Source organism: Asterias rubens, chromosome 2, assembly GCF_902459465.1.
Source record: "Asterias rubens chromosome 2, eAstRub1.3, whole genome shotgun sequence".
Taxonomy (NCBI): domain Eukaryota; kingdom Metazoa; phylum Echinodermata; class Asteroidea; order Forcipulatida; family Asteriidae; genus Asterias; species Asterias rubens.
The window spans coordinates 14108580-14118792 of NC_047063.1; positions in this window are offsets into that span (position 1 = coordinate 14108580).

The following is a 10213-nucleotide window of genomic DNA, read 5'->3' on the forward strand; positions in this document are numbered from 1 at the left end:
TTAATGACACTTTTTGAGTACAAAAAATAGGAAACTTTTGTTGTGGTTTCCTTTTCAGGTTGAAATGCATGAACACAATTTAAAAGCCTAGAGAGGTTCTAAAGGCCGATAGCAATACGGGTAAACAAAAAAACAAGTACATTGTATAAAGTACATAGACTGGACATAATACTTTTAGTTCATGAAATAAGAATGCAACAAAGATTTTAACATTTACATCTTTAAAAAAATATTCCCCCCCCCCCCGTTTCATTCGGTTAATTCTCAAGGGTTTGTCTTCCAGGGGCCAACTTAATAGAGCTGCTTTTATATTGAATAACAATGTTCTGCTTAGCAGAATTGTACACATAGCATGGTAGTTTGGCTGGTAGCCTACACTGAATGCAATTCAGGTAAGCATAATTGTGTTGTGCTTATGCTGTGCTTTTATAAGCAGCTCTAAGATATTGGGCACTGATGTTAAACCTGCATGTATGTTTATTATGTAAACATGGGAAAAACTTGCTTTGTATTTGAATAACTGAATACCCAGCCGTGACACTTGTGTCCTTAAGCAAGACACTTAACCATTGCTTCGTCCATCAGATGGGACGTAAAGCCGTTGGTCCCATGTGTTGTGTAACGGATGTAAAAGAACCCAGTGCACTTAGCGAAAAGAGAAGGTGGTTCACCCGGGTGTTCCTGGCTGTAGCTGCTGTACATGTATGCGCCGTAGCACCTTGTAAACCCTTATAAGGTGCTACATAATTGGGTCTCAGAATTCATCACTGCAATAACTGCAATTTCTTTCTGAAAGTTTGTATACTCAGCGCCTTGAGTACCTTGTTTGGTAGATACGTGCGCTATTGACCCATTTCACCTGACGTCATCAGAATAATCTTGGATGCGCCATTTTGGTGGTCAATGTCAATGTGTGTTATTCAGAGAAGTGCGCATTTTAGGCGACGCGACGTTTACACGTAAATCTATTGACCACCAACATGGTGAGCGTGGCATCAGTCGCCGCGTGTGACGCGTGTGCAAGGGGTCAATATAAGACTTCAATATTATTATTAATCTGGACTTGATTATATAGGTGCCTGCCTGAGAAACACCACTGTATAACTCTTATCTTAGGATTTGTTTTTACTTCAAAATTGTCAAGAAGAACTATAGGTTTTTCCTTCAAGTTTTTTTTTAGACTTTAAAAACAGACCCTTTCCAGGATAGACAGACAGGTTTTAAAACATTTCTGTCTGAAATAACATTTGATGAGAAATAAATAATCGCTTGTATCGCCCAGTGACTCAGTGTTTGATTCCTTTTTTTGCATCAATGTCATGCAAAATGTAAATTAATCAATTTTTTTCTTCAATTTTCTCTTGACCGAAAAAGCTTGCAAAATGAGTACCTTTGTTCTTTCCTCTTACGAAAGATCAATTTCTTTCATTTTTTCCCCTTTAAATGTGATAAAATGGGTAATAAAATACATACAAAATATTATTTAAAAGCTAAAAATTAAATCAAAGTGAAAAACATTTCTTTAACAAGCATTTGTTCATTTCTTGAACAAGAATCTTTAAAAATTAACAAAAAATGTGACTTTCAAATCAAATGGAAGGCAGCAATTATAATAATGTTACACTTTTACCAAGTTAATAAAGTTTTGTTGAATAGGACATCTAATTAAGTACATAACTTCCTGTTGATCGGAGTGCCCAATAGTTTTCGTTGAAAAGTGGATATCCCAAGTTTAGTTTGCTGCCCTAACTAATAAAGATTGCACAAACCAAAACTAATTATTTTATATCACTGATGTTTAAATTGTAGCCATTTTAAACAAAGATTGCACAATTTAAAGGAACATGTTGCCTTCAGATTTCACAAAATTTCACGTTTGAGGGTGTTCCTTATACTTATTAAGAGTTGTTCTTGCAATAAAACACATTTAAAGTGTTGTAATTAGTGAATGGTAATTAAAAAAAACACACACTGACCTCTGACCCCGAAACATGGCCCGCGAAATATATACGCTTTTCAAGCCGTCAAAACGATCGTCCGTTTATGCGCGATGCACAGCAGTTAGGCTGGCGCCGTAGCCAATGGCCTGGTAAACCTACCAGAAGAACACGAGGTACATGTAATATAACGTTCTCTACCATACGACGTTGAGTGAAATGTAAACACACCATTTTGCTGTCAAAATGGATTGCCGAAAAACACAGATTCAGCTCATTGCTCTACGCAAAGAGATGATTGAAGACACGTCCAAAAAGAAGGAAAGGACACCTCGCCAATCAGGGTAAGAATAATGTAGTGGGACATGGACTAGCCGACGAGAGAGAGAGAACGGACCGTGATTGTTTATACCCAATGCAATGTTATTGTTAGTTATTATTGTGGACATGACACGTAAATTCACAGCCATGAGACAGCCGCAGCACTGAGTTGTGAGAGTACATAATGTACATGTACTATGACTAGTTTACATATAATTTTGTAGATCTATTCACTCGGTGCATAGATGGGGGTGGGGATTTGAATCGAGTGCCCAGCGTACTAATGACTTGGCATAATTTACCCTAATTTACTTTGATGCTACAATTAAAAGAGTCGTTTATCTGGCTGGGAAGGGGAGGGCTTTTGTAAAAATTGTAGAAGTACATTTTAAAAATAGTACAGATTTATGAAATGTTTTTTGTATATTTTTAACAGTTTACCCAAAATATTGTACCCAAGTCAACTCATACCCAAGTCAACCCGAATTCTTTCAAAGAAGTGTGACCTTTCAAACAATAAAAAATAAAATTTTCGAGAACTAATATAATAAGTTATATCAATGGTTTTCAATTTCATGTTGAAGGTACTATGTGAGCAGATGCCAGGACTTGGCGTAAACATCTTGGAGACCTCATCAAACCCGGCACCTCCAAGTCCACATCATCCACCTCCGAAAAGCTCTTGCCAAGCTGGTGGGTTTGTACAAACTGTAGGGAGATGCCAACACAACAGGACAGGTCATGCTGCAAACAAAGGCCGAATGAATACTTCTCAAACTTGGCAGTAAGAGACTGATTATTTCATACTGTCAATGGCATGTGCATGTATAACAATATACACATGTACTGTCAAAGCAGTCCAGTTTTGTTACATGATATTTTGATCTGTGTCCCCCCCAAAAAAAAAGAAACAAAGTAAATGTGTAAACAAACATTTAATAAGGAAACACAAATTTAAGCTTTCATTCATTGTAGTTACTTGTAAACAGCCTCCTTAGCCAACGTTGCATTACCAAAATACTTCACACTGAACAGCCACATCCTAATAACATCATGTCTTTGACCAGCAGCCGATTTCACGAAACTTTACGCAACTGCGTAAGTCCACTTGTGCAACGTTTATGGAGCAACTTGCGCCATTAAAATTGCGCAAGTGGACTCACGCAGTTGCGTAAAGTTTCGTGAAATCGGCTGCAGGGAGGTAGTATTTGCTAAAATGTCACTTTAATGAATCAACATCAAGTGCATGGGTTTTATATTCCATATACATGTACAAATAACCAATTTTTATTTTGTTAATTGTTTCAAAAATTTTTGTATTTATATTTGAAAAGATCTTGAGGCACCTTGTTCTGGACCACCATTAGAGTTGGCACGACATCACAGGAATGACATGTACACCAGGGCAGCATGATGTACACAACAAATGACTTTGCCACCCAGCCAGCCTTCACAGACAACATGTGTCATGTCAGAATGGTACTGGAAATAGAGTAACACTACCTGGTTACTGTGTTTGTAAAATCAGGGGTATATTTCCAGATAGTTTCAACTTTCATTTACACATGATTTATGCAAAACAGGTTTAACAAATGGCAATATTTCCCGTTGTCAACAAGTAGATTCTTATTCCTAAATTAACACATGTCAATACTTAAACTTATTATTATTTTTTTTTTTGCACATTACTTATGTCAACAAATCATTGAATGTGATGTGAGCAGAGTTTGTTTTCATCACAACGACATATGATTAAGTTTAATTTGAAGTACATGGCCAATTGTTTATACAATCATATTTATTGTATTATTTGAGATTTCGATATTTTGTAACAAAAAACACACAAGAACAACAAAATGCAAAAACATAAACAATCTGTATTCAAATAAATTTATCTGAAATATCTTTATTCTGTATTCATAAAGAGACATGGATCATAGATGCAACAAGTTTGATAAACACAGTGCCATTTCAATTTTTTAATTTAACCCTTGCAAGTGTATTTTGATTTCAAACCACATGCCTGTTATGAAGTGCATGGTCAGAATGATGTTTAAGAACTAGTCATATTGTTGACTAGCAGACCATGTTAGTTCGAATAAGTAAAAGTTTTGTAATTTTTGAAAAGAGTTCTTCTAGACTATGGCCCTTTTTGAAACCTAGGCTTTGGCTTTGGATTCAGCTCGGGCTAGCTTGGCCCCGCAGATGTTTGGACAATACTGAGCGTGCTTTGCGTAGGGATTCAGACAAGACGACGGAGTATGAAGCTGAATCCAAAGCCGAAGCCGTGGTTTCGAAAAGGGCCTATGGAAGCTTCATTTTTGTGGACAAGAGTATTACTTTATTTTAGCTTTCCTTGCCAACTACCATTTGCAGTATGTGCTCCCTGTTCAGATGCATCGCACAGTAAATTTTGCTGTCAAATGATTCTGAGCAATGTAAACAGGAGCTACCTCAAATAGTACCGTCCAAGACCAAGGTCAAGGAATTACATCCCAATAATAGACATAAACATTATTTTATAAAACAATGAATGTATACCCCGAAGAAAGGATCATGTTGGCAAATAAGACAAGTGACATCTATCCTATGGCGATGGACTAGTATTAGATAGACACCACTGTCCTGTTGCCCTGTGACTCTACATGTACATGCAAACAGCATAGAGAAAGGACAGAGAAGTAAAGTCCCTGTAATTTTGTATCTGAAAACGAACTGTGGGGTATATGTGACTCGCAATTGCATACTTTACTTACGCGGTAAACACGGTAAACGCCTCTCCGACATGTCTGAGCAGATGTTTTATGAGAGGATAAATTCTCTAGCTGTAGTTTTGTTTCAACTCCACTCGCTAGTTAGTATTAAATAATCTCGTCTTTTTGCTGCAAAGGCCCGAGGCAAAAAGAGACACACGACTACAGAATCACATGCACTATTAGTATTAGTAAAACGGGTACTAGACATTCTTTTGTGTACAAAGTATTCGCACTACTAGACTGGCCCCGCTAAAATCCTACATCGTACGAGCAAGAACGGGGAGTTCAGTGCGTCTGGGGAGGTCTGGCCGCGGGGGATGATGGCCCGCTGGACGGCAGCCGCTCGGCCCCGGGACGTGGGCTGAACTTGCTGCTTAGATAGATTTATAAAAAGTTAATTCAACGTAGGCCCTTTTATTTTTGTTCATGAACTGTTTTTTGTTGTTGGTAACCATGGAGGAAGAGATAGATACAAATGGGGTTCGTAAATTGGTTAATAATTGCTCAGTCGTATAGTTCAACGGCTGCGACTGGAAATAAGACTAATGAATTTGGCGGCCATTTATGGGAGTCAAAATCTTGACCCCCATAAATGGCGGAGCGTTTTGTTTCGAGAAAGTTAGCAAAAGCGAAGCATTTCTAAGGCATGTTTGTGTAGATCATTATATTCTACTTTTTTAACATCTTTCCAACCGTAATCATTTTACATCAAATGCTTGTCATAGCCCAAAAACGCCCAATAAAGCGCAACCCGAAGCCAACGTGTCCCTTTAAATAATTACTTATTAATAATAATTTATTTCCGAAATAATTAATGTACCTTTCTTTTTCCTTGTTTACATTTGGTTGCAATCTACTATTTTCAAATCAATTATGTCAATGGGACGGGCCGGGATTAGTTTGGCTTAGAGACCCGCCTGCACATCTCCCCCCTCTCACAACCTCCAAAATATTTTGGGTATACCACAACGAACTTGTACGGCGTAAATCATATCCCCGGTGAAAACAACACACCCCTGGCCACTACCTTTGTGCCACCGTCTCCCGAGAGATTACGTTTCCAATCTTCTTTGGCAAATGACCCTATGTGAAAATTCCGTACGGTGGACAGCTGCTGCCTAGATGTTGGGTTGGTGTGACATCGGCCAATCTCAAGTTTCAAACCACGGTCCCTTTGGACATAGACCGGCCTACCCTTGCCAAAGTTGTCACTATTTTTACCCTAGGTTCCCTGCTTTAATATAAAATAGTCATCATCCTACATACAAAATTTGTTATCCAAACAACTTCAGAAAAGACAAGGAGCAACTTACTAAAACAATTATTTTTTACTAGGCTCTTCCAAGTTTCCCGCCATCTGTTTATGTATAGCGCAATTCATGAATGGTCAGGCACGTCAATACATTTGAAAACTTAACATCAGGGTCATTCCGTGTCAATTCAACACGCTTTTCGACCTGACCCTCACGGATTTAAATGAAATTTGGTGTGCTGATTGGACTCCCTGAGAAATGCACAAATCCCAAATTTTTTGTAATTCGGATCATTATTTTGGGAGATACGGCTTAACAAACTTGTGACTAATTAGCATGACCTGCTATGTTTGAACAATCATATCTCCTAAAGTAAAACACCTACCGAGATAATATTTTTATCATTTTGAAGCTCTTGACATAGCCCACAATTGATAACATAAAACCACAAAATTTCCACGCACCACCGAAAAAATACGCAAAAATTTGACCTTTGACCTTGATTTGCGAAAATGCGTATTTTTCAAATTTATCAATAAAGTTTATATTTTATTAAATGTTAACATTAAAAAAAAAAAAAAAAACTGTAACATCATTTTTTTTTTTGACTCTTAAAGATGTTATTTTTTAAAGTTATAGTCGTTTTTAAACTTTTATAAATTAATAGCACTGGACGAGGATACAATCTGACACAGTAAAATGGCGTCGCAGTTTTCCTGAACGGCAAGTGTGGAGTGATGATTTTCAAAAGCCATTTGCGCGAAAACGCACAGATAACTTTATGATTTGCACAGATAGAAAGTTGGGTAAGGAACTTAACGATACTATTGTATGATTTTAACTATTCCAACAAAGCATTTTTCGATTCCCTTTTTGTGTTTGAATGCAAGAGTTGCAGAATAGTGCAACTTTGAAGTAGTGCATTTCGTCAATGTTTCTCAATTCTGCTACTCAACGTTGCACAATAACGGTGTCGCACTAAATACCGACAACTCACGACCCCTCACGACCCCTCACGACCCCTCACGACAACTCACGACAACTCACGACCCCTCACGACAACTCACGACCCCTCACGACCCCTCACGACCCCTCACGACCCCTCACGACCCCTCACGACCCCTCACGACCCCTCACAACAACTCACGACCCCTCACGACCCCTCACGACCCCTCACGACAACTCACGACCCCTCACGACCCCTCACGACCCCTCACGACAACTCACGACCCCTCACGACAACTCACGACCCCTCACGACCCCTCACGACAACTCACGACAACAATTTTTGAATGCACTTTAACAGAACAACTGAACATAATTCAACCGGTAAATAACAATGCACAAGAGTCATATGCACCCAAATCACTATCAAACTAGTGAAAAAATTGTATTTTGAAGTGTACAAAAAGTGTTTTTTACGAACGGAAATATCCGCCATGTTAAATAATCATCTTGCATATTGTATCACCCCTGCAGTGTAATAGAATCGTCCAAGTACGTCGAAAGACAACATGGTGCATATTTCCGTTTGCTACTAAATTCGGGGTAAAAAACACCCTTTTTACAGTTAAAAAATAAAAGAACATTTTCAACAGTTTAAAAGTGATTTAGATGCATATGACTCTTGTGCATATATTTAACGGTTGACTTATATTCAAATGTTTTGTTAAAGTGCATTTAAAAATTGTTGTCGTGAGTTGTCGTGAGGGGTCGCGAGTTGTCGGTATTTAGTGCGACCGCAAACACGCAACGTTACATGCACTGCACCGGGCACGTGCAGTGCATGCATGTACACAACACTACTGAACTTTTTACCAAGTTAGCATGGTTAGAATCTTAGTGGTCAACTTTTTTATGAGACATATCCACCCAAAACGTATTCATATGTTACCAAATTATACAGTGTGAATAGTGAATAAGACCTATACTATAGTATGCCTCTAATCAAGACTTACCTGTAACTTTAGAAGCAGTAGTAGTGTAGCATAAATTCAGTTACCCAAAAAGTTACCACACCAGTGCAAAACAAACCACAGAGAGGGGACCAGCAAAAAAAAAAACATGGACTAAGGAGGGCGCCCTATAATTAAAAGGGGATGGGGTGCTTTCTGGGGTCCTCCGCAAGGAAGGATAAAGACAGGTCAACGGCGCACCCAAGGGGAGGGCGCTCGGGGGCTTGACCCCCCCCCCCCCAAGAGGGTCCCCAAGAGAAAAAAGAAAACAAACGGGGGAGAAAGAGGGAAGGAAAGAAAAAGAGAGGAAAAAAATAATAATGGGGGAGGGGGGGGGGGGGGGGGGGGTGAGGGGAAAGGAAAAAAGAGCCCAGGGAGAAAAGTCGCAAATGCGTGTGTAGTTTTTGGTTTTATTTCCGGTGGAAGTATTTTCTTTTTTTCCTTTGCCATTCGCATTTTTCCCCTGCCAAAAAAACTCTTGTATCTGGGATATTCGATAACGCGAGGTGCGAGGTGAAAGATTTTGAACACATCTTATGCAATGATCTTATGACAACTCCCCTTTGTAATTTTTGTAAACTTGCAACAATAACATAATTAAGCATTTGAAACCCGTTGTCCAGGATAACATATCTCACGTCGTTCTTGGTCGCTCCGGCATTCAACGGTTTTCTAGTACTATACACTTAAATTTGAAAAACGCCGGATAGCCTAATGTTTTTTTAGTCGCGTGTTTTTACTGGCACCGTCGTCTATTGCAGTCACAAGGTTGTGAGCTCGGAATCCCAGGCTAACTGCTATTTTCTCACAATGCCTATATAAAGTATTGTCGTCTGGTTACGAAACACAATTATTGACTGATTTTTGCAGTTCGTAGTTCTATACGATACATTTACATGAATCAGAAGTGCCTAAAAAGTATGTTTTTCTTCTAAATCTATGCAAAGAGGCTTGATTTTTCACCCCAAAAACGCCAGAAAGCTCAGAGCTCCAGGGGGCTTTACCACCTGGACCCCTGGACCCCCACCAGGGCCGTAAGGCCGGCCCCTGGTGGTCCCTGGACCCCACCCAATAAATTGGTTTGAGCCCCCCCCCCCCCAAAAAAAAAAAAAAAAAAAAAAAAAAAAAAAAAAACACCATAATCCTGTATGCCGCTAGATCCAGATTGGATACAATGATGATATAAACGTGCAATGACAAAGACGCCTAAACAATCACTTGCTGCTGTCGTGTTCCCAATAGAATTTGACTGCGTATGGGTGCGTGTGGTCCGATTAGCGGCTTCCCTGGGTCGACCCCGCGGTGCTTAATCGGCGGGTGAGCCCCTGCCTGACAAGAGTTAATCGAACGATCACATTCGCTCTCTCGTGGTGACGGCATGCACATCGTCACCCCCAGTGACCCACTCCACTCAAGCAGGGCAATGGGGGCTGACCCGTGTGAGCCCCGTCAAAGCTTCGAACGTACTTGTCATTTACCAACCAAGTATTGAAACACAAAAAGATGCCACGTGCTTGGGTCAGTATACAGTTGCCCAAATTGCTACTATTTATATGTAGGTTTTATAAAAGTTTTCGGTGACTCACCGGGACACATCCGAGATAGATAAACAAATACAGACAAACCTTATACAGCGGCTCGTGGTTAAGATGTTGTCAAACGGAGTCACCAATCAGTTGTTGTTCACCGTCACAAGAAACACCTAAATCTTTTTAAAACTGGGATGCATGAAAAGCCAAATCTTTACGCAAACACATATAAATTTGCCATCCTCCACGCGAGTATGATATTAACAATTTTTCTGTGCATTTCCCAAACGATTTGTACATCCAACTAGTGACTTCTTAACATACCATCTAATGTCTAAATTTACCCAATAATTGATTTGTTTACCTAATTAACCCGGCTACTTTAGGGCGTGGAACATGACATGTGTTTAAAATAAATCCATAATTCTCGATATCGAGAATTGATATTGTTTTACTGTTTTC